Raw genomic sequence first — 27,386 nt, 5'->3', positions numbered from 1 at the left:
TTACTTATTTGTATATTATCAGGGGTAGACTTCTGCTTCACATGGTCCCTTTTCAGACACATCTTTGGAACGCTCTCTGGTTAAGTGACTTGTTCAGAGTAATAAAGTTAGGCAAATAGAGGCTGAGGGAATCAAACCCTGGACCATTGGAAACAGCTTGTTAATAGCTCAGAGCCTTAATTCTCTATGCTATTTTCAAACCAGTGCTCCATAAAAAATAAAATAGTGAACTTGGTAAAGTTATATATGTAAAACTACAGAGTTACAGGGCAATCTTGTTTTTAAAATGTTATAGCAATTATGTGCCTATAACAAAATAATGTATACATTAATGTTAAGCTTCAACAGCTCAGGCCAAAAAAAACATACAGGACTAACTAAGCTTGCTTGTTTTCACAGACCAAATGACATCTTCCTCTATATTTATTATTTTATTTAAATCAGATCCAATTCCACTACACTACAGGCAAAAAATTCAGCTTGCCTTTCCATTTGTCAGCAGTGGAATGCACTAACAGTTTTTAAGTAAGAGAGTTACAACAATAAATATAATGAAAAACAGTTGTTTATAGTCTAAAAACGATCAAACTGTTCACAAACTAACACCCAAACAATGCATTCTAACTCAGACAATAAAGTAATGCATACTAGTCTTCTCACACTATACAGGTAATATGCTATAACACCAAATGGTTGAATTCTCCACTCAGCAAGATCCATTCTACTTTAAAAGGTATAAAAAGGGAAGATCATTTTACAGTTAACCCTTAAATACACCAAAAGGACATAAAACAAAGCACAACTTTCTTGACAAATTACCTCCATCTACTACCAACTAGTACACACACACACACACACACACACACACACACACACACACACACACACACACACACACACACACACACACACACACACACACCATTACCTGAAGCAACATCAGTAGATCCCTTGGGCCATTAAATCCATAGTGACACACTCCATAACTGCCCGCACATTACATCCATCACGCGAGATCCCCCGACGAGACTCCTGGAGCACATCCATCCACCAAGCGAGATCCGAGACTCGATGTTGCATGCAGCGGTCCGATCTGTTTCAGTGACAGTCTATGCAGTTAAAACTGCACAGACTTCTGGGATCTCTGCTATTACATGTTTCCCAGTCTGGACTGCTGCTGAGACAGTCTCTGCATGCTCCAGACTGTCTCAGCAGCAGTCCAGACTAGTGCGCATGCGCGAAATTCTGTTTTTTTTTTTATTTTTTTTATTTTAATTTTAATTTTTTTATTTCTTTACAGCTGGGGGCTGCAGTCCCCCTACATCCTTGGAGGAATTCCTTCTCTTCTTTCCTCTGCTTCTGGACTGATCTTGTTTGTATCATTCTCAAATTGGTAAGGGGATCCCTGGAAATTCCTGATAAAAAGTATTGTTTGTTTTAGGTCTCACATCAGTTTCTTTATGTGCAAGGGTAATAACATCACTGGTATTTTCAGTGTGTGCATTGTTGCCACTATTTGTGTTGAGCTGTTCATTCTCAGATATTGGCTTCTTCTTTCCTGTCTCTTGTGTGATCTCTGGTGAAGGAGGTTTAGGGATGAGCAGCAGTGGCATTGTCTCTGATGATATTTGTTTAACTACTACCCTTCCATTTTCATGTGGCCAAGAAAAAAATGTGTCCTGCTTTGAAATCCATCATATCCCTTTCTAGTTTACATTGTTTTTGTGTTTGTAGTTTCAGCTCATAAAGTCTACTATTTTCCAGCAAGTCCTCCAAAGCCTTCATAGTAGGGGAAAGAGGAAATTGATTCAAAACGTTTTGTTTATTAGAATTAAACTTGATAATTAGTTTGTCCTCTTTAGGTGTCAAAAAATCAATGATGAACTTCATATAACTAAAACTCATTTCAAAATAATTTTTTTGCCGACTTACCAATATGTCTGGATAAGTGGAACCATAGGTTCACATCTTGGTTATTCGCAGGACTCTTGAAATTACTTTAAAATGTAGGCAAGTTTCTAGATGTTTCCATTGCCATTGTAATTTCTTTAGCTTTGTCAATATATCCTTTAATTCTGGCTGAGAACAGCTTCTGTACATCATAGTTAGGTTGTTCAGTTGTCTTATTAGTACAGTTAAATTACAGTAGTAGTAGAGGATTCCCCCCTCCCAAAGTAATCTTTTTTAGTTTGTCCATTTGATAATGCACCTTGTCACTGGGAGGATTGTAGTCCAGTTCAACATCTCTCTCCTCTGTCATGCTCCAAAGAGTGCAAGTACCAACCAAGTAAGTCAGAAAAAGTAAAAAAAAACAACCACACTGCTGGGATGAAGCTGTCACACCAGTACACAAAGAATAGAACCAGGATAAAAAGTGAGTGACAACAAACAATGCTAAGTAAAATAAACCAAAAAGTTTTTATTATAACTTAGGAAGCACTTTCACATTGTCCTCAATGCTTCATCAGTCTTTAAAAATACACAAGTTAACACTCACTATTTAAAATCCATGTCACAAATCAGAGACTAATTCCAATTATGACATCATAACAAGCTGTCCAATCAGCAATAGAAACTCTGACTGCAAATTAGACAGTACATTATCTGCCAATGTGTACTAAAAATAAATAAAACAAACTATAATTTCTAGTAAGGCCCAAGTATATATAAACATCTACTTATCTACTCATCACTTGGTTCTAACAGTAGATATGTGCTTAGTCATAGTAAAAAATACAAGTACAAAACCATTAAATATAATACTATGAGACTCAGAAGAGAAGAAAAAAAATCAGATCAAATGATTGCCAGGATTACACGATAAAATGACTGAATGAACATTTAATGTCTTGTGAGTGCTTGCTTAATTTAGCTCTCTATGTAAATAAAACATATAGAAGCTGTGGGTTTCTAGCTGTTGCATTTAGAATTGCTAGATGTTTCCATCATTCAAAATTCTTAAGCCTAGCACAATATTGCAGTGAAATGTAAAAATTCCTAAATGCATACCATGAAGACCAGTTAAAACAAACTGCTACTACAACAACATAAGTGAATCACCTGTCTAACAAGAACAGATGAAACAATGACGAATAGCTATCTAGGTGCCTGCATTTAAGTAGATGAGCCATGACAGATTTTAAAACCAAAAAAGTTCAATATAAAACAGTTGATAAAAACAAAAAATTCAATATAAAACATTACTTCACAGTAAACATCTAAGCAGGTGTGGTATTATGATCACAATCTTAATGGGCAGAGCCAATGCATACACATGAAGCTTAAAAGCTATAAAAATACAAGCTAACTAATGTTACTAAGAAATATCAACCATCATTCAAGTGTTATATGTAGAAATGAGTAAGTCTGCTTACAAGTGTAAGGTTTTAAAACCAAAAGGAGCACTACTCACTCAGTAAAATTAAAATGAAAGTAGTTTGCCTGATAAAACTTTCCAAAGAATGTATTGAGTTATAATCTTGCAGAACCAGGCCAGTGAAGGTGTATAGATCCTAAAAGTGCCAAAAGAGTGTAAAACCTGAAGTTGATGAAGAACCATCCTCTATATACATGGAGCCAATCAAAGGAATCTGTGTGAAAGAATGGTGTTACAGCCTATTATTCCCTTTAGCTGGAGTCAAATAACCAATCAAAGGAGTTAAATATGATTTTCTGAGGGAGAAATAAAAAAAAATGAGTAGATGTTAGAAAAATATGTATTAGTAATATGCTTAGTGCATTTGAGGTTTTAAAAAGGGTTAACACATTTATTCTATTTCACACTGCATAAATCTGTACAAACTGCAGAGGCATTCCAATCTTGTAATGTCATGAAATATGCGCAGTTATGATCTTTGCTTATGCTTTGGAAATTTACAGGGAAGCATTCAATTTCTGCTAGTGTCAGGAAAATAATAAATAGCTGTATCACTTTTACTAATGTTATGAGATTTAAACAAAGAGTTATTAATTTTCCGCTTATGCTATGAGAAAATACACAGCTGCAGAAGCTATTGATAATGAAGACAAAGGCTGCTTGAAAATATGAACTGCAATCAGCATTTACTTGTACCTAAGCTAGAAAAGTACCTTGAAATGTAACATATGTATTAGAACTGCACAATAGAAGCTTGTAGTGGGCTAAAGCCCCCAAGGTCAGGTTGTTTTTCTCAAATGCTTTTCATAAATCCAGTCATGTCAGCAGGAAATCCAAGTAACATTTTCTATGTAACACAGTGAGCTTTAAATCTGAACACGTCAGCAGAAAATCTGAGTAACATTTGCTGTAGAACAATACAGAAAGTTGTGTCTAACTACGTCTACCATAGAAAGTAACATTTTATAGAACAGTATAAGAGAAGCATACTGCCTGTTAGTAATTAGGCAAAATCCTGTATTTGCATGTTTTTGTCTCCTTGCTGCAAGTAATAAAAGGTGCCATACCTGAACCTTATGTGAATTGGTCTTTGAAGTTTTTTCCTTTGACAGATTTGTCCTTCGGACCAGAAACCCTCACTTTGCCTCGGATCAGACGGGCCGAGTGGTTGAAACCGTATGGGGAAGAAACCAAATCGGTTCTTCTTATTTGAAAAGCCCTCCGACTGAATTGTCATGCAAAAGAGGCCAGCCACTTTCTGATCTGCGACTGAAGGACAGGTTTTCATGAACCAGGTGATCAATCATGAAGGCTCAGGTAAGGTGAATCTACTTTTTTCTGTTTTAGATCAGGGACTAGATTTGTATTGTTTTTGTCAAGACTGTATTTTTACAAGTCAGGGACAGAAAAGAGTACTGTCTTGTCATAGATCAGGGAAAACAGAATAGGTAGGCAGTCATTCTGAAGAGACTATAACAAAATCCATGGTACCACGTTAAAAATAAGAGAGGTTACGTAACGATCAAAAGGGTAGAACAAAATGGGTAATAATTGCACAAAAAGACCCCAAAATCCGCCGTTAACCGAAGACGCAAAATACATGCAGTCGCAGCGCGCCAATAATATTAAATACTATTCAAAATGGGTTAATAAGTATGAATTTGACGGTAAATTAGAAAAATTCTCGCTTATCAAACTTGTCAAACAGCTCAAAACCGATTCCAAAGGTTGGGTAAAAAAGCAACGCCAATTAGGAATTCCTCAGGCACACAGGTGGATTGAGGAAGTAAACCGTAGGGAACAAAAGAACAATAATTCAAAAGCAATGTTTTTAGATAAGGAGGACAATAATTTAGTAATAGCATCGGCCCCTCCGCCTCCCTTACCAGAATATGAAGCAAGTGAACAGGTTAGTCCACCCCCACGATATCCTGTTGTCACTGAAAATAGAGACATTACAAAAGCAAAACCCTTTATTAGAGATCCCATCGGGACTAGGTCTCGAACACGGGCAGGTAACTCAAATGAAGGCATTGAGTTATATCAAATGGTTAAGAATTCACGATCTATGAGTGAAGAAGAAATATGCCCACTCATAGAAGTACCTAATCCTCAGGCAGGACAAGAAGGTCAGGACCCAACTATTCTAGTGTATAGACCCTGGACTCAGGAAGATATCCGGAAAGCCATTGAGGGAATTCCCCATCCAAAAGTCAATTTTAGAAAGTTCTCAGAAGATTTACAAGGAATGAGGCTAAGTTATAATTTAAATGGAGAAGAGGTAGAAAAAGTAGTTAGACAAATTGTGGGTCCAGATTGGCACATGATTAGTGGCAACTGGAATCCCCGTGACGCTGCACACAGACCCCTCCCACATAGCAGCGCAGAACTAGACAACAGAGTAAAAGGTCTTACAGACTGCATCTCTGAGAAATTGGAAGCCTAGGGCAGACTGGACTTGCATTAATCAATGCATCCAACAAGAAGGTGAAATTGTTGACCAATATTATGCCAGATTATTGGAATGTTTTAATAACCACTGTGGAATGCAGGTTCCTGAAGATCAAACACAAGATTCCCATATGAACAGCAGTTAAATAATGCATTTTTGAAAGGCAGTATTGCACCCATAAGCAGTTTTATTACAAAATACATGGTAGATCATCGTACAAGCAGGTTACAGTCATTACTTGAATATGCTAGGCATGCCGAAAGGCATTTTAATAGCAAAAAGAAAAAGAAAGCTCAATTATTTTCTGTAGAAGGTGGAGCAGAAGTTTATGTAGTACAGTCTGGGAAAAAGGGCAAGAGAAATGCCCAGGGAAACAAACAATCTGATCAGCGATCAGAGGACTTTGAAGGTGAAAGAAAAGGGAGAATGTTTTAAATGCGGTAAAAGGGACACTTGGCAAGGGATTGCAAGAAAAAAAAGAAGACAACCACGGAAGACAAGGAGGGTGAGGACTGACTATATGATAGTCAGGAATCACTAGAAGGGGATAGCAGAGAAAGGACAAATGAGAATGTGATAGAAGGAGTAGAGGATGTGACAGAAGAGATAGAGGAAGTGCAGGAAGTTATGGACAGTGAAGAAAATGAAATATTAGACCTAGCTTTATTGAGCCTGGAGCTCTATTTAGCGGACACAAAACCAGAAGTTACACTCTTGGTAGAAGGGAGGGAAGTCAAATTCTTGTGTGACTCAGGGGCATCACGAACCCTGATACATCCCTCCAAACTGCCAGAAAACTCAGAGTCACCTGATTACATACTAGTAAAAGCAGCTAATGGACAGCTGTACCGGGAGCCCCTCTCCCGTAACATTGCAATAACTGATCCTGTTTCAGGATTGACTCATAACAGCAAAATTGTTGTTTCTGCAAAATACCCAGTAAACCTCTTGGGCAGAGACCTTATGCAGCTATTTGGTATAGCAGTAGTCCCAACCATACAAGGTATGGAAGCACAGTGACAAATTGATACCTATGCAGTGCAATCGGAGGGTGAAATGTTTTATTAGTACAGCCAGGACTTGGTTACGACTGGTCCAGGGGCTGTGACCAAAGAATTGATGAATGTAGCCATCAGCAAGTTCCCCTCCCTTGACATTGATAAGCAACACTTGTTGCACTGTATCCTGTATTATTGTAACACACCAGGACCTGATAAGGAATATGAGCAAGAATTGTTTAAAAATCGTGCAAACAGATTGATATTATGTAATCTGTACTGCGACACAGAAGGGAACAGTGTAGCCAGCTGTTCATTGCCCCAGGAGTTCTTTGCACTCATAAATCTAATCGGTTACCACTTGTTAGCTTAACTAAGGACAGAAACATAGAATGGGCAGACTTAGGAGAAAAAGTCACGAGATGGGAGAAACAGACAGAGTTAGGACTGTCAGAACAGGGAATACAAATACAGAAGCTGAATTGGATAACTCAGACCCATCCAGCCGTGCACTTGCAGTCTAGCAAGGACAGCTGATTAGCACTCCTATTAAAGGAGGAAGAGAATGCCTTACAGAATATACCAGAAACTCTCTGGTCAACAGGAAAGTCAGATGTAGGACTTATTCGTACAGCAGGACCAGTTACTATCATGCCAAAGTCAGCATTTAGACCACAGAAAAGACAGTATCCCTTGAGAAAAGATGCAGAGGTAGGAATCAAACCTATTATAGCAGCTTTACTTAGGGAAGGGGTGCTGGTGGAATCTCCTGATTCACCATGTAACACACCCTTATTTCCTGTTAAGAAAGCAAATGGAGAATGGCGTATGGTCCAAGATTTACAAGCTGTAAATGACGCAGTAATACCAAGGGCACCTACAGTGCCAGACCCACACACCCTGTTGAATGATTTAAAACCTCAACAGAAATATATTTCTGTGGTAGATATCAGCAATGCGTTCTTTTCGATACCGATACACCCTGACAGCCAGTATTGGTTTGCATTCACATTTCAGGGGAAATGGTATACATATTTGCGACTACCACAGGGATATTGTGAAGGTCCAACAATATTCTCACAAGAAATGGCAAGCAACTTGGCAGGATTTACCCCACCAAGAGGCAGTCAGATTTTACTTTATGTTGATGATATCCTGCTGGCTGCCCCCACCCAGCAAGATTGCAAAGAAGATACCATAGTGCTATTACAATTTTTAGCCGCTGAAGGACATAAGGAAAACAAAAATAAACTGCAGCTTTGGAAAAAACAAGTCAAATATCTAGGATATGTAATATCCAAGGAGGGTAGAACATTAGATGAGGACAGAAAAGTCGCAATTTTGCAAGCACCAAAACCCACTACCAAGAAGGAAATGATATCCTTCCTGGGTACAACTAATTTTTGTCGGAGCTGGATTCCAAACTATGCTTTGGAATCTGCACCTCTGACTGACCTGATATATAAAAAGCCCATGGCAGCACAGGATTTGTTACAATGGTCACCAGAGGCAGAATCTGCTTTCTGCAAACTGAAACAGTTAATAGCGTCCTCATTAGTTCTGGGATTACCAAACTACCATAAATGTTTTTTCCAAACTGTAGATTGTAAGCAAGGTTATATGACATCACTGTTAACGCAACAGCATGGGGACAAGCAATGCCCCATTGCTTATTATTCATCCCAACTAGACCCAGTGGCATGGTCTTTACCTCACTGTGTACAAGCAGTAGTTGCAGCTGCAATGGCAGTACAGGCTTCGGCCTCAGTAGTTTTATTCCACCCTCTCACTTTGAGAGTGCCTCATGCAGTCGCGATTATTTTACTGCAAGAGAAGGTAGCATATCTTTCCCCTGCTAGGCATCTTTCCTGTATGACTATATTGTTGAGCCAACCTCACATGACAATTGAACGATGCATGACTTTGAACCCTTCTACCTTGCTCCCAACCCCTGCAGATGGCACACCACACCGCTGTCTGCAGATGATTGAGCAAAAGACACTACCTAGAAAAGATCTTACAGATGTCCCCTTGGATGATGCCGAGGTGACATACTACGTGGATGGTTCATGCAAAAGGGGTCCTGCAGGACAGAACCTAGTAGGATATGCTGTAGTTTCTGATACTGAGATTATAGAAGCAAAACCTTTACCACACAACTTATCTGCACAGGCAGCAGAATTGATTGCCTCGACACGGGCATGTACCTTAGCAAAGGGTAAATGTGTGAACATTTTTACTGACAGCCAGTACGCTTTTTTATACTGTACATGTTTTTGCGCAACAGTGGAAAAATCGAGGAATGATAACATCTACTGGCAAACCTATCAATCATGCACAGTTTATTTTAGATCTTTTAGAATCTATTCAGTTACCTCAGAAAGTAGCTATTTGTAAATGCACAGCTCATACCAAGCAACAAGATAGGATTTCAAAAGGTAATGCGAGAGCTGATACAGCTGCAAAACAGGCAGCTTCAGAAGTATTTCTTTTAAATGAGGAACTACAACCCTCTGAGATTTTAGACTTAGAAATGTTAAAGACAATGCAGACACTCACTACGCAAGCTGAAAAATGAGGATGGGTAAAATAAGGAGCAATTCTCGAAAAGGGGCTGTACATCTCTAAAGAAGGGAAACCGATATTACCATCTAATTTGTTTAGATATGCAGCCTTGTTGAGCCATGTGCAATGCCATGTCTCAACAGGGGGGATGGTACAGCTGGTGAACCAAGTGTTCACAACGTATCAATTTACAAACTATTCTAAAAAATTTTGTTTGATGTGCCACATTTGTAACAAACATCATGCACAAGGGGCATTAAAGCCCAAGCAAGGGAGTTTCCCTACACCACCATATCCGTTTCATACTATTTGTATGGATTTCATAGAATTGAACAAATGTGAAAATAAGAAGTATTGTCTTGTCATTGTAGATATGTTTTCCAGATGGGTGGAAGCCTTTCCGACCAAAAATCCAGATGCAGCTACAGTGGCGAAAGTCCTTGTTAAAGAAATCATCCCTAGAGTCGGCATTCCGGAAAGGATCTACAGTGACAACGGTACACACTTTGTAAACCAAACCATACAACAGTTAAGTAAGCATTTTGGCATTTCTTTAAAAAAATCATTGTGCATACCATCCGCAATCTGCAGGGCTAGTTGAGAGGCATAATGGAATTTTAAAGAATAAGTTAAGAAAATTAATAGCAGAAACAGAAAAGAATTGGGTGTACTGTCTGCCCCTGGCACTGTTGAGCATGAGAACTGTTCCGACTGCAAAAGGATTGACTCCTTTTGAAAAACTATTTGGAAGGGCTTATTATATACCCCAGTGGAAACCTCTCATGCCCACAGACCAGGAAGCTGACTGTACACTAGCCGAATATATGAGAAATTTGTTGAATTCTAAACATCTGTTGCAGTCAAATTCTGTTTCAGATAAAGAACAAACCAAAACATCGGAAGTGGCAGTGATCCCAGGGAATTGGATCTGGGTGAAAACTGTTAAAAAGAAGAATTGGACGTCACCAAGGTGGGAAGGTCCATACCAGGTGCTTCTTTCAACACCCACTGCAGTCAAGATCACAGAGCAAGCCTCATGGATCCACCTGACACACTGCAAACTAGTTAAGAACTTTGAACTGGACAAAAATCTTACCTCTCCATCGGGGCCCTCAGCACAAAGTCTGGCTACAAAGGGGGGTCAGATCAATAGGACTGATCCGTCTCAACCCCAGTGAAGAAACCATCGGTGCTGAAGGTCCTATTAGGGCAGAGAGTAAGACCACATGTTAAAAGCAAAAATTATAGAATCTAGAGAAATTCAAATAAAACTACTCGGAAGAGTTGGAGAAAACAGGAATGCAGAACAACCATTTCTTCAGAAGTATTGCATAATCATCCTGTTAACTGTACTAGTGACAATAATCTTTTTGTTGTGGCCATTCCTTTTCCCAGCCACACAAACTGAACTGAATAAACGTGGAGAGTTGCACATAGACTGGCATCCAAACTTCAATACTTATCAGACAATCAAATATGTGTATGCTGAGACTTTCAATGTTTCGAATTCCTGGATTTGCACAGCTTTGCCAACAGCATACGGGGGGTTATTGTTAATTTCAGTCCCCCTAGGAGTCAACCAGATCTGGGAAAACTTGGTTCATGATACATCAACTATTACAGTACAAGATAAAATAGCATTGCACTTGTCTGTTCAACAAAAGGAAACTGTGTGTTTTTACAAAAATGATACAGTTCAGGTGGGCTGGAGCAATTGCAATGTGACTTTTCCTTATAGATGCTATACTAAAGCTAATAACACAGGAATTTATTGTAATACAAACTATGATTCATTTTTTAAATTGATGCACAAAACAACTGAGGAAGTAAAACATGATTCTGTTCTCTATAAACAACTGTCTATAACTGACAGAAAAATGTTTCACGCAGGACAAATGTATATTCATAGTAAAGTTACTACTAAAGTAGAAGATTGTTATTTTGTATGTGGTAGAAAAGCATATAAGTGGTTACCTGAAAATTGGTCTGGCAGTTGTTTTCTGGGTTACCTGGTTCCGGCCATACGACACACAGCAGTTTTACCTCGAGGAAAAATTTGAAATGTTCGAGAAGCCGTCAAGAAGCCTGTCAATCCAGTAGGACAAATCAATGCACCCTGGAAAAATCATCATGCTGTAGGCGATGGACTGACACACATGGACTTGAGTGATTCTGTTATATCGTGGGCAGGCATATTACCAGCATATGGAGCAGTAAAATCGATCTGGGAGCTGAGAAAACTGTCTAAACTTCTCGAAGTAATGAGCAATGCAACCTTTTCCGCTCTAGAATTGGTGACTGATGAACTGAATGCCATAAGAACTGTAGTATTTCAAAACCGCATGGCTCTCGACTTCACCCTAGCGGCGAGAGGCGATACTTGCACTTTAATCCAGGAGGAGTGCTGTTCGTATATTCCTGACCATAAACACGAGATAGACAATAACTTTGAGGTAATTCAGCAAGTGTCGGCCATGACCAAACCAGGACCAAATCCATTGACGGACTTTTTTCAGAGATTGTTTGGGGGGTGGGGCAGTATCCTAATAAACATTCTGATTGCCATCTGTGTAGGAATGATCCTACTGGGGGTATGTGTTTGTTGTTGCATCCCCTGCATGAAAAGACTGATTAAAGACTTTATAGACATGTCACTTTCAGAAACCTTATATGAAGGTGCTGAATTTGAAGAACTGTTGAAAAATTGAAAATGCTTTCATAAGTTTAAACTGAATGACTCTCTTAACTGCAAATCCTGAGTAGGAAGAGGTTAGGGGAAGAAAAACTGTTTATGCTTATTTTGAAAGTAGAATAAAGTATTAAAAGGGGGGAAATGTTAGAAAAATATGTATTAGTAATATGCTTAGTGCATTCGAGGTTTTAAAAAGGGTTAACACATTTATTCTGTTTCACACTGCATAAATCTGTACAAACTGCAGAGGCATTCCAATCTTGTAATGTCATGAAATATGCGCAGTTATGATCTTTGCTTATGCTTTGGAAATTTACAGGGAAGCATTCAATTTCTGCTAGTGTCAGGAAAATAATAAATAGATGTATCACTTCTACTAATGTTATGAGATTTAAACAAAGAGTTATTGGTTTTCTGCTTATGCTATGAGAAAATACACAGCTGCAGAAGCTATTGATAATGAAGACAAAGGCTGTTTGAAAATATGAACTGCAATCAGCATTTACTTGTACCTAAGCTAGAAAAGTACCTTGAAATGTAACATATGTATTAGAACCGCACAATAGAAGCTTGTAGTGGGCTAAAGCCCCCAAGGTCAGGTTGTTTTTCTCAAATGTTTTTCATAAATCCAGTCATGTCAGCAGGAAATCCAAGTAACATTTTCTATGTAACACATAGTGAGTTTTAAATCTGAACATGTCAGCAGAAAATCTGAGTAACATTTGCTGTAGAACAATACAGAAGGTTGTGTCTAACTACGTCAACCATAGAAAGCAACATTTTATAGAACAGTATAAGAGAAGCATACTGCCTGTTAGTAATTAGGCAAAATCCTGTATTTGCATGTTTTTGTCTCCTTGCTGCAAGTAATAAAAGGTACCATACCTGAACCTTATGTGAATTGGTCTTTGAAGTTTTTTCCTTTGACAGTAGACAATGGTCTAGCATTCATGAAAGGTATGATGGAAACTGTGTCATTCAGTCTATAACACCAGTCTGCTTGGAACCGAATGTTCCATTCTTGTTCAGTTTTCTCAGTTTTATTCTTCCTTTCACCCATTCTATTGTATTCTTTCAAAGTGTCCAGTACCATAAATTTGAAATGATGTTCTACTTCTTGTTCCACAACATGTTTAGCTGTGGCCACAGTTGTATCTTCCTTCCTAATTTTATATAAATGTTCTATGATCCTGCCCCTAAGTGCCCTGTTCATTTGACCTATGTAGAAACTTGGACATTTTATACAGATAGCAAAATAGTCCATGTTCTTGATCCACAATTGGCATAATTCCAAAGACTTACAATGTTGCATGTAGTGGGATGAATAAAATGATCAGTATCAGCTATAAATGAGCAGATATTATACCACCTACAATTGAATGGTTCCACCTTACTTGAATTATTGACATTCTGTCCATCACTGTTCTGGTAGCATACTCTTCTTTTTGTAGATTTAACATTCTTGTATATAATGCTCAGACATGGACCCACAATTTCAAAGATGTTATCATTGGATGTCAACATTGGCAGTTCTTCCAGATGATGTTGATTATACTCCGATTGTCAGATGTGAAAGGGAGTACTAAGAAAAATTTCTTATTTATGACAGGTTCTTTCTTCTCTGGAGATTTCATCAACATTTTAGAGAAATAGGGCTTGCCTGTACCTTGTCTTTTAAAAATCACGGCATCAGTAATTTCTAGACATCCTTTCATTGAGTAGCCCCTGTCTTCAAGATTCTTGATCATATTGTCCATTGTTTTGTTGAGCTCCATGCCATTGTTGATAATCCTTGATACTCCCAACATTTGCCCTTTAATAATATTTTGAAATACAAAGGTGGGATGCATACTAGATCTCTTCAGAATATTGTTCTTCCAGCATGGTTTTTTATAGACAGTTATCTGTATTTGACCATGTTTAATATTCAAATTAACATGTAGAAAGTTGATCTCTTCTCTATATGCTTACATGGTGAATTTTATGTCAGTTGTGTTAGCTATATATGTTACAAACTCATCCAGTATATCGCTGCTTCTGATCCAGACCAAGAATATATCAACCACAAAGCATCTGTAAAAGGTGACCTTGTTAAGATATGTTTCATGTGAAAGGGCTAACTTGGTCTCCCAGTTGGCCATCACTAACATACACAGTAGATTAATCAGGTTAGAAGTAAATGCAGCCTGGACCAATAGTATTTCTTTTAAAAAGTCTATTCCTGTCTGGTAAGGTATACATGTAAATAAGGAACAGACATCATGGGTGACAAACCAGGTGTCTTCTGTAATAGTTCACTGTTGAATGTTTTGATATAGGCATTCCAGAAAATCTTGGGTATCCCTCAGAACACTGTCTGTCTTCAAAATTACAGGTTTTAACATATTTTCAACATAAATCAAAATGGGCTCAGTGAGCCAAACTTTGCCTGAAAGTATCCGTCAAAGGGGAGGATTGTCCAAAGTTTTGTGAATTTTAGGAAGTCGCTTGATAATGGGTATAAGGGGTATCTTCGCAAAAAAAGTAATCATATAGTTCTTTGCTATTGTATCTGCTTAAGAGACAGTCAAGTAGGTTATTTTGTACCCTCCATGTCATATCTTTGATGTCTTAATATTCCACTGTAGTGTAAGCTGAGGTATCCATTAGCATCTCTTGCATAGTTTGTATATAGTAGTTCTTACTCTGTATCACAGTGGCTCCACCTTTATCCGCAGGACAAATCATGATATCAGTGTTATTCTGTAGTTCCTTGAGTGCTTCACTCTCTCTTTTGGTTAAGTTATAAAATCTCTTCTTGTTGACTGTGACATGGAGCTCAACACAACAATGGATAATATGATCAAGAATCTTAAAGGCAGGAGCTACTCAATGAAAAAAATGTCTAGAAATTATTGATGCAGTGATTTTTGAAAAACAAGGTAGAGGCAAGCCCTGTTTCTCTAAAAAGATGATGAAATCTTCAGAGAAGAAATAACCTGTCATAAAAAATGTTGCTTAGTACTGCCTTTCACATCTGACAATCGGCGTATAATCATCATCCAGAAGAACTGACACATGTTGACGTCCGATGATAACATCTTTGAAATTGTGGGTCCACGTCCGAGCATTACATACAAGAACATTAAATATATAAGAAAAAAGAGTATACTACTGGAACAGTGATGGACAGAATGTCAATGATCCCAGTAAGGTGGGAACCTTCAGTTGCAGGCGGTGTAATACTTGGTCATTTATAGCCAATAGCGATCATTTTGTTCATCCCACTATGGGCAAGGTTGTGAGACTTTGGAATTATGCTAATTGCTGGACCAAGGATGCGGTCTATTTAGCTTTCTGCATGGAATGTCCCAGTTTCTACACAGGCAAAACAAACAGTGCTCTTAGGGACAGGATCAAAGAACATTTATATAAAATTAGGAAGGAAGATACAACTGTGGCCACAGCTAAACATGTTGTGGAACAAGAACTAGAACATTGTTTCAAATTTATGGTACTGGACACTTTGAAAGAGAACAAGAGAATGGATGACAGAAAGAATAAAACTGAGAAGACTGTTGTGGACTGAATGACGCTGTTTCCATCAAACCTTTCTTGAAAGTTAGACCACTGCCTCACTAAAATTTTTTTCCTCTCTCATAGAGTCATATTTAACTCCATTGATTGGTTATTTGACTCCTGCTAAAGGTATTGATAGGCTGTAACACCCTTCTTTCACACAGATTCCTTTAACTGGCTCCATGTATATAGAGGATGGTTCTTCAGCAACTTCAGGTTTGTTTACACTCTTTTGGCACTTTTAGGACCTATACGCCTTCACTGGCCTGGTTCTGTAGAATTATAACTTAATTAATACATTTCTTTGGATAGTTTTATCAGGCAAGGTACTTTCATTTTAATTTTACTGATTGACTGTTGCTCCTTTTGGTTTTAAGACCTTATGCTTGTAAACAGACATACTAATTTCTACATATATAGTAACACATGAATGATGGTTGATGTTTCTTAGTAACTGTAGTTAGCTTGTATTTTTATAGCGTTTAAGCTTCATGTGTATACATTGGCTCTGCCCATTAAGATTGTGATCATAATACCACACCTGCTTAGATGTTTACTGTGAAGTAATGTTTTATATTGAACTTTTTTGTTTTAATCAACTGTTTTATACTGAACTTTTTTGGTTTTATCATCTGTTATGGCTCATCTACTTAAATGCAGGCACCTAGATAGCTATTTGTCATTGTTTCATCTGTTCTTGTTAGATAGGTGATTCACTTATGTTGTTGTAGTAGCAGTTTGTTTTAACCAGTCTTCATGGTATGCATTTAGGAATTATTACATTTCACTGCAATATTGTGCTATGCTTAAGAATTCTGAATGTTGGAAACATTTAGCAATTCTAAATGCAACAGATAGGAACCCACAGCTTCTATATGTATTCTTTGCGTAGAGAGCTAAATTAATCAAGCATACACAAGACATTAAATGTTAATTAAGTCATTTTATCGTGTAATCCTGGCAATCATTTGATCTGATTTTTTTTTTTCTCTTCTGAGTCTCATAGAACTATATTTAATGGTTTTGGTTTATGTCTTCTGAAATAATTATTACTAGTCAGGATAAAACTTAGGCAATGCAAGTGCCATTTTGTTCAGTACAAATAGTTGGGCTGATCAGTTATGCAATTTCTTGCAAATGAGTACTTTTGCAAAGTATATTTGTAAACTGAGGCACTCGACTAACGGTTGTAGTCTCTATGAATGCAGTTTCAGATCCATTCCTTAGGGGAAGCAGACTGATGGAATGAAAACAATGCAGGGATATTCTAGTACTAGTTTCATTGATAATATAAATACTTTGAATGTGCTGAAAGTTAGAGTTGTTATTGCTGAGAAATAATTATAAACAAAGTATAAGAAACGATCATAGTTTAAGAATGTTTGAAACCAGCAGCAGGCATGAGTGTACGACATTATACTGAAACAGCGAATATGACTTTTGTTAACCTGTATAGTACTGATTTGTTGATTTATGAAATGGTGCATGCACTTGTGAGTAGTATGAAAATAAAAAAGCTGTGATGAGCTGCCCAATGGTGATTAGGCAGTATGCAAAAAATGCTGGCTTTTTGCTTTACAGGAATATGAAAATAAGTGTCATCTAGAAGACTTCATTAAGGAAATATTTTCTCAAGAGTAATGATCATATCACTTGGCTAGTCTATCTCCAAAAGTATGGTTGAAAATACTGATATTAGTTAAGTATTTTAATTTCATTTTATTTATTTTTAAGTTGTATTTGTGCAGTGTATTAGATGTTCTCCTTTGAAGAGCTGACCCATTAAAGGCAGTTGTAGTAGTGCTGTGGATGACAGGCCTTCACAGTCTAAAGGTTAATATGGGCACTGAAAGAAACAGGAAGGATCCTTTGATAATTTCAGATGAAATGATACCAAGATTTTATTGACGTAACACTATTAATGTACATACTCAGTTACTAGCAATTTTAAAAGGCAAGATGAGAGATGTTTTTATGCAAACAGGAAACGCAAGGCAGTATAAAGTATAAATTAAGCATTGCTTATGTGTGACTTACTAAACTAACCTAAAATAAATACCCTCTTTCATTTAGTGTTTTAATAGAAAATGTAAATATGAAATGCTGTCTGAAAGTTTGCGTAGTCATAGATAAAAATGGCCTCAAAAATGCTTTTGTATTTCTTACCCTGTTCAAAGCTATTATACTGTTACCTATCACTCTGATACTCAAATTATATGTATCCAAAATCATTGCTAAAGTCTTATGCGCCTGAATTTCTGAAATTACTAAAAATGATGACAGTTTATATAGATTCTATTCCAGGTACCCTGTGTGTCCAAGTATTAATGTTTTATATATATATATATATATATATATATATATATATATATATATATATATATGTGTGTGTGTGTGTGTGTGTGTGTGTGTGTGTGTGTGTGTGTGTGTATATATATATATATATATATATCTATATATATATATATATATATATATATATATATGTGTGTGTGTATTATATATATATATATATATATATATATATATATATATATATATGTGTGTGTGTATATACACACACACACACACACACACATATATATATATATATATATATATATATATATATATATATATATATATATATATAGGTTCATAGGTTCATAGATTAGTACTAAGCTAACTGCCCTTGTGAGCCATTTTAAGCCTACCCACTTATCCCTTGTGACACTCAAACCCTGCACCTTGTGTTTGTAAGGCAAACACCTTAACCATTAGGCCACCCTCCCAATATATATATATATATATATATATATATATATATATATATATATATATATATATAGATATAGATATAGATATATACACACACATATATATATATACATATATTAATTGTTCTTTCACAATGTTATTGTAGCTATGGCAGGGATGCATGCTATCTTTGGACACCAGATTGTTCTTCTTACAGTCTTTATGATATATGGTGGTATTGATGTCATTTTCCACATCTAGTTCCATGGTGATGTCTAAAACAATCAGTCATGGTGGGTGAGTGGTGGAGCATGAACATTAAAACATCAGTTGTGGTCTCCAGATAATCAACAAATTCCAATAATCTGTTCACTGGTCCATGCCATAAAAATCAAAATTTTGTCCATGAAATATTTGTGGAATCATAAATGTGGACTAAATATATTGTTCTTCAAAACATAACAGTCTTCCCAGAAGGCTAATACTAAATTGGAATATGTATTGGCATAGGGATCGCACATAGCTACTCCCCATTTCTGCCAATATATGTTCTTATCAAAGAGGAACATTTTTCTAGTACTGTATAGAACAACTGACTCAACAGATTATTTTTTTTCTTTATTAAAACTCACTTGCCCAGATAAAAAAAATCTTGATGGCTGAAACATCATAATCATTAGGTAGTATGGTGAACAAATTGTTGACATCCATGGTAACCCTACAAAGGTCTTCTAAATTGTTTAATGATGTCATATATTGTGATAGGCTTTTCAAAAAATCTTTAGTGTTTTTCAGGGCACTAGGGGCTGATGGAAGCATTGTTTTCAGTTCTTTTTCTGTGTATATAGAAATAGGCTCTGTTATGCATCAATCTCCTGCAACTATAGTACATAAGGGTGGATCATCCGCATCCTTGTGAATCTTGGGAAGGCCTTTAATGATGGGTATAACAGGATGACTGACTTTAAAATATTCGTATGTCATTTCATCTAACTTGCGCAACATCAATAAATCGTATAGAAAGTTGTTGATATCATTTATTAGCCAGTTTACCTTGATGCAATTTATGGGTATATAAGTACTGACTTCATTCAATATGGTCCGCATCTTGGAAACAAAGCTATCACTGTTCATAATAACAATGCCTCGCCTTTATCCGCAGAACATACTGTTATCACTTGATTTAATCTTAATTTCTCGAGGGCAACTCTTTCCTCATAATTCAAATTATAAAAATGGTGTCTAGATGTATTTAAATTGCTAGTGATGTCAGCTTCACATACCTTTAGAAAAGTGTCAAGAATTACATTATTCTGTGGTACGTATGTGCTTGGTTTATTTGGGCCATGTGGACATGTCATTTCATTTGTGCTATAAATTATTTTCAACATAATGTTTCTGCAAAACATTTTCAGACTAATTAAGACATCACTTAGTCTAGATATACTAGCAAGAATGAAAGAAAGGCCCCTGTTTACAATTGAAAGTTGCGGTTGTGTCAGAACATAATCACTTAGACTGACTACCAAATCATGTTGAGAAAAATTCAAGTGATCTATCTCTCTGTTGAAATCTTCCTCTTTTTTCCTGCCTTGACTCAAGGAATGGGCTCTCTTGCATGCCATGTGTATCTGCAGAGCTTGAGGGAGAGCCAAAATATCCGATATCACTGTACTATTGTCTTTTCACCTGGCCCCTTTTCTAGTGGTAAGGTCTGGGGCCTATTTAGATGTAGATGATATAGATATTTTGTGCTTCACAGTCAAATTATTCAAAGAATTATCATCAGACTGTGGTGTTGCCACAACCATAACATTATTCAATTGGGGCTGAGTTGGTGTGTATGTGTGTATCTTTATCCATATATTTATTATGTTCCTTTGGCCACATGAAGATCCTTTCATGCTTAAGTCTACAAAATCTCTCACCTGAATGATGAGAAAAGTCCATTCTATAAATGCTTTTTACATTGCCTCAGTATTTTTTCTTTTTCAAGCTCTCCAAGTTGTATTTGTAAGTCCTAGGGTGAAGATATAATGACAGAGACAGATGCAATGGATAGGAGATCTACATGCTGACACACCCTCTGCTTTGAATAGATGCACACCATTTAAGCCAGCCCTGAGAAGGCATAGACTGAAATAACATCTTTGATTGGACTTGGCTCTAATTGAATAAGAATACATACTGTTTTTAGTGTTATACGTTATTTCAGAGAAGTTTAGACAAGGAAGTACACTGATGGAGAGAGATTTTGTTGGGATATAGTGAACAGATTATTTACATATGGATGTCGTCCTTGATTCAAATGTCTATCTATCAGGAAGGTGTAGGTTGAAATAATGTTGCTGATTGGACGACATTGAATTTAAGCAGAAACATGGGATAAATTTTTGTCAATGAATGGAATAGATCCACCCCTAGGGGATGTATACTTTTGACATCTTCAGATTGAATATTACTGGTTTTTAATTGTGTATATTTTACAATTAGAATGAGATCTGAAGAAGGGTGTGGATTTCACCTGAAAGTGTTCATTTTTTTAACATTCTAAAATTTAAAGAATATTTTGTGCTATATGTTGTGGTGGTTTTAGTACCTGATGTATTTTATTGACTTTATACATTTCGATGTCTGCCTTTGTTGGCCTGTCTCTTAGTTTCTTGTGCTTTTAGATAGATACCTCCCATGAGGGGGATGTGCCCCCACACCCCCTGCAAATTTTGTATAGCAACTCCAAGATCACTCTGCAGTGAAGAAAAGGTTAATATCCCAATCTTCAATGTACTGAGATCTCCATTCAAAAGCTACAAGTTTTGAAAAACTCAATCATTTCTTCTCGACCTTATGAAATTTGAGTTTCTGAAAACTTGCTCAACTGATAGGGATATATGTATGCATATATATATATATATATATATATATATATATATATATATATACACACACACACACACACACACACACACACACACACACACACACACACACACACACACACACACACACACTCACTCACAGACACAACTCCAAGATTGCACAGCACCAGGGAAAATGAAAAACTCTCAACTTCAGAGTTCCATAATCTCTGCTGTTTCAGTGGCTTTCGGTTTATTAAAATGTTTGGTTGACAAAAACCCATGCTATATTTCCAGTTTAACTAGCATGAACTTCTTCTGAAAGCTGGGGATTCAATCTATATTATTAACCAGCATTGCTTATTTTGGAATGGTGTATCTAAACTATCAGACACTGTGTTAATGGTGATTTTTTTCAGTAGTTTGGCTAATAGGTTAAATAAGGTGTTTTATGCGCAGAAGGCAAAAATGGGCATTTATTCATTTATTTAACATTTGTTAACTGGGATAGTCCATCTGAGCAAAAGCCCTTTTTCAGTGGAGGCCCGGGGAGAAAAGCTCCACAGTACAAGTAAGCAAGAAAATGTACAGAACTGAAGATGAATACAGTGAGAACTTGTTCATCTAATATTATAGCTAGCATCAGCACATTTATGGACATTATAGTGATAATAAGAAAAATAGATGAGCTGTCATAACAAATATATGGAACATGGAGTGATATTATTTATTTGCCATTTGATAACCAGGTAGGTGGACTGGATGAAAGACCATTTCAGGAAGGAAAGAAATTAAGAAAGTTTGAAAAAAGGTCATTAATATATGATTATAGTAAGAAAGCATTATGGAGAACCAAATTATTAACTGAATTACAAAACATAAATAAATCATATATTTGTGGATAAATATTATAAAACTGAATTATGTTTGAATTTAGACATTATTAGAAAAGCAATAATGAAGAGGAGACAGAGAACCAATTATGAATCTTCTATGTATAATTTTTAATGCTGTTTTATCATTAAATTCCACTAAAAGCAGAAATGTATTATAAAATAATAAAGCTAAGATTGTGTAGCATTATAAGATATAATGCATATAGAACAATATAATTTTTTTGGAGTGTTATATAGTAAAAAAATGTTGAGTTGTTTCACAAAAAGTATGAACTTCATTTTTATAGAAATGTGGTTAGAAAATATTATTTATAGGTTATTTCCTGGTATAGTAGAGAAAGGTATAGAAAACACATGAAATATTGATAAAAAGTTTCTTGACAATATGATGAGGGTGACAGAAATAATTTATAACAAAGTTTGATATGAAAGAGGGAGTTAAAGAGATAATGAGATGAAATTATATTACTGGAAATGGATAAGAGGTAAAATGAAAATGAAGATGTATAATTTAGGGGAAAAGTCATTTTGTGTATGCTTTGTTTTATATTAGGTTAGTAGAAGTTTCTGTTTAAGGCTGAGATTCATAGATACGTGCTGGTCAGTAGCACTGCATAGCGAAAGAAACAGACCATGAATGTTCAAACAAAAATATGCAGTGCTTATGGGCAGAGAGCTGTGCTCAGGGGTAAGAAAACAAGCCGGTAGCAAGTATACAAGTAGACCTAGCATAAATGCAGAAAACAATCCACAGAACATCTATACACTGCATGCCAGAATCTCACAAGCAAATAATAACATGAAATATATATCAATATAAAGCAGTGCCTTTAGCAGCTAGGCTCTGGATATTTATCATGTCCCTGGGCTGGACATCCCTGAGTAGCACAGGGAACTAAGTAGCCATACATTATTTGCAGCTGCACTACCATAGTATGTGAACACCTGATGGGCTTATAAAAGGGAAGGAGGAGGGTACAGGAATGTAGGAAGAGGGGAAAAGACAACAGAGGGCCACATGTAAGAACAACATAAATAATTGTGCAGGATGGAAGAAAGGAGAGATAGTGTCCCCCCCCCCCTTTAATGTACAAAGAAGGGAAGAGGGGGAAGAATGAAAGGAAAAGAAGGGGTAGAAAAGAAGGACTAAGTAGGCAAGATGGGCAGACAGAAATCATAGTGCACAAAGTAGGATGGGGAGACATAGAAAGGACAGAGGCAAACAGAAGATAGAGAAATGCTGATGGGAATAGTGTCTGAGACAAAAGTAAGGGAGCCCATATGTCTGAGGATATCATGAGTACAAGCAACTGCCACATCATCTCTATTCATGCCCAGAGGCACATTATAGGAATCTACCCCCATCTGATGGCTTAAGGGGTTTGTTGATATCAGCTACACCCTCCCCTGGTGTTCTGATGGCATGGGCCTTATGGCCAAAGAATCTGTTATCTACTTCAGAAGACTGTCCACATGGGCTATATAACTGCCCATTGCACACTCTATAAAAGCTCTATCTTCTGTTTTAAATGTGGCTGGACCACATCAGGCAAGACAGAGAGCCTACCTGCTGTGGAAGAGTAAGAACTCCCTGCTGGTGAGGTGGTCTCAGCCTCATTATCTTCCTGAATCTCATCCACAACCTTGATAGGGACAGAGCTGAGCTGCCTACAGCACAAATTTATTATTATATATTCTCTTGTGGGAAGACAAATTAGAAGGTATTCATAAGTGAATGTATCCCAACATTGGAATGAAGAATCTAAGAGACATATCAGCCCTTATGTGAGAACTAATTATAGCTGACCATAAGCTTTGTCTCCCTCTTGTAGAACGCAGCATAGCTTGCTTCATGTTTTACTCATGCTGCTAGAGGAAGGTCAACTCAGAGAACCGTAATAACTGTAAGGACAAAATATAGTTGCATTAGTATTTCCTGGTATCTGTGTGACATATAGCAGGCAAGTATGTGACTTGCGTAAACATTAAAGTACACAAAGAAAATATAGCACAAGTATACATGGGGGCACAGCAGGTAGTGCAGTGCCTATAACATGGTGCACTTTGACCCTACCCCAGAATAAAGCTCTGAAGAAATGCACAAAAAGTGTAGCAAGAATATCACGTGCAGTGCACCATTGCCACCTCCTCCTGAAATGGAAACTCGACACAGTAACAGATCTAATACCTAGGTTCAGTTTAACACTTACTTGTCAGTAGCAACAACAGTTCCAAACATACAGCAGGTAAATAAAACGCATACAAATAGTAAAACAAGGAACATGCTTATCATTTTTTTCAAAATATTCCTCCCTAACCTCCTTTTCCTATATAGAGAGTTCATTAGGGTTCTTGCACAGATTTCATCAAACAGATGTCTGCTGTTATCCCATCCTGGTGATGCCTATGGCAGAGGTCAACTCCTTCCCCAGATCATATGGGGCAACCATTTTCTTAAATGCATCAGGATAGGGGCTGAGAAGGTACTCCTTCAAACAGCTGTGAAGAAGATAAGGCATTATCTTTCATACCTTTAAACACCTTACGGGTGTGTCTAGTGGACATTGACATAAACTGACATTCTTCTGAATTTCTTCTAAAACTTCTCTGTGAATTTTTCTGGATGCTGTTTGACCAGAAAATCCACAAAGACTGAAATGCATAATAAAGCTGTGAATCACTCCTATGATGTGATTTGTTCAGTGCAGGAAGTTGTGAAGCAGTCAGATCAGCATGCCTGTTGAGATCACAAGAGTAAGTTTGTAGCAGCAGACTGTTAGAAAAGAGTGTGGGTATTAGGCCGCACCGTATGCTACTGCTTCAACACAGCAGGATACAGCAATTCATACACAAGCATGCCTCCTGACCTCATTTAATTATATGTCCCAAAACAGGTATAAACTTAGGTACTCTTGGAGGAGCAACACCATGTTCTAGGTTAAGTCATGCAGATTTTAGAAGTTATACTGCATATTTGGACAATGCTTTTGGATGGAATAGCATTACTTAGATCTTTAGATTGTCTAAAGAGGCACACAGTACTCTGAAAATATGTGGTAAGCTGTGCTTTCTCTGCATTATTAAGGATTTGCAACCTTCTACTGGAATTCGTAATAGAAAAAGGCTAGCCACAGGAATACATGTGCCTGCATGGCTTTCATGTTTGTAGAAGGTACTGACAACAAGTAGCCCACAATATCAGGACAATCTGCTCCTGTACATACCACTATTACACCATTGCTATTGTATGTCCATAGTTCATGTTTGCCAGTGGTGGTGAATACAGCAATCATATGTCTACACACTCCCCCCTTCAACCAGACACACACACACACACACACACACACACACACACACACACACACACACACACACACACACACACACACACACACACACACACACACACACACACACACACACACACTATGATATTAGGAACATAACAATTGCTCTTACTAATATGGCCCAAAATCTTTGCTGCAGGCATGTCTACCTACCACTATACATGCTCTTTGGAACAGTCGCACACTATCTGTATTCCCATATCTATCCCTACTGTTGCCATATCATATAGTCCCATAGCTCTCTCTTCATCTATAGTATGGTATAACTTTGTCATGTGTTTGTAACTGCCTTTACATCAGTACAAAAGTGCAGAGTTTAGATATTCATGTCATGTATTCAGATTCATGATGTCTCACCAAAGGAAATATCAGTGAGTGACAACATAACAGAACTAAATTTCTGAAAAAAAATGTTCACTGATCCCCCAAGTAAGTTTTTGTGTGGGACACCTGCATCTCCAAAACTTATGTATACCAACTCCAGGTCACACAACAGTGGCAAACTGTGCAAACTCCATTAGCACTTAAAGTAGTGTTCAGAGAAATTACTTGATGGTATCTGCATTCACTGAAACATTTTTCAGATAACGGTCAGGCTTATATGTGTTAAAAGGTCTGCATGTCTGGAAAACAAGGTGAATGGTAGAGGCTAGAGAGTTTCAGCCTGCTGAAAATGACTGTTCTTCTACAAGCATTAAGGAAGGACACATGATGACATCTGCTGCAAAGATGAAGTGTTGACCAGCATTTATGAGACCAGGTATGACAGTCAGTGGTCCATAATACAAATATATTGGGGGAATGCAATCACACATTATAGCAGTGTTGTGAACATGCTAATGACATGCTATGCACTTCCAAGCCAAATGCACTTCCAAGCCAAATGCTCATACATGTTGTGTGGATACCCTTTCCGTGCAGTCCACAGGGGCATGCTTGTGGCACAGGTACACATATTTACTCTGATGTGTCTTATGGATTTACTTGTGTTGGCCACTGTACAATATTCCAATGAATGTTTTTTTGAAAGATGAATTTCAAAAACCACAAATCAAAAAACATAAAAAATTGATTTTTTGTTTTTGTGGTGGAAGGGCAAGCTCAACACCCTGTAAACTATATATACCAACTCAACAGTTGCACCACAAAGGAGAAAAGGGCAAAATCTAGCAGAAGTACACTGCTGGCTTGCAAAATTCAATATATGGCAATAAAATATGTTGTAACATTACATTTTCAATAAACCAAGTGCCTGTATATTGTTGTGCTTTCACAGGGCAAAGCACTAGTGCAATGATATGCAGAGAGGCTAGGATACACCAACAGGATGCTGGCATTTGTGCTGGGGTTCATGTTGATTATGTGACACAGATACCCAAGAGTTTGATGACACCATACTAATTGGACCAAATGGTAACAGCAACCACATAGCAATATATACCAGAAAAAGAGCAAATGATGTAAGTACACAACACCGAACTAGCTAAATATATAGTTAGTTGCTCAGCATTAGATTTATGAGAAGCAAGTATAAAATGCATAATACATTTGAACAATGATAAATACATTCTCTGCGAAATAGAGCAAAAAGAAAAATGATGATGATGATGATGATGATGAAGATGATGGCAGTTATGCTTCAACAAATGTTTATAGATTTTTCACATTTCATTATAGCATTTTGTTGCTTATTTGTCTGAATCTTTGCTTTTACATTTTTGAAAATATCTGTGTTTCTCAAAAATGTGTCCCAAGTTTGTGAGCAATTGTGAAAGTTTTTGCTCTGTTACAGTATTTCCAGCAGCCAACACATTTAATATTTAATGATGTAACAGTCCAACTGGGTCCCCTTCACATGGTCGACTTTACATAAAGTTGACTTTCATATGGCCGAGACCATATGATCGA

The sequence above is a fragment of the Protopterus annectens genome, chromosome 1.part0 (assembly GCF_019279795.1).
Source record: "Protopterus annectens isolate FY-2018-M chromosome 1.part0, PAN1.0, whole genome shotgun sequence".
Classification (NCBI taxonomy): Eukaryota; Metazoa; Chordata; order Ceratodontiformes; family Protopteridae; genus Protopterus; species Protopterus annectens.
This window is presented reverse-complemented; position numbering follows the sequence as displayed.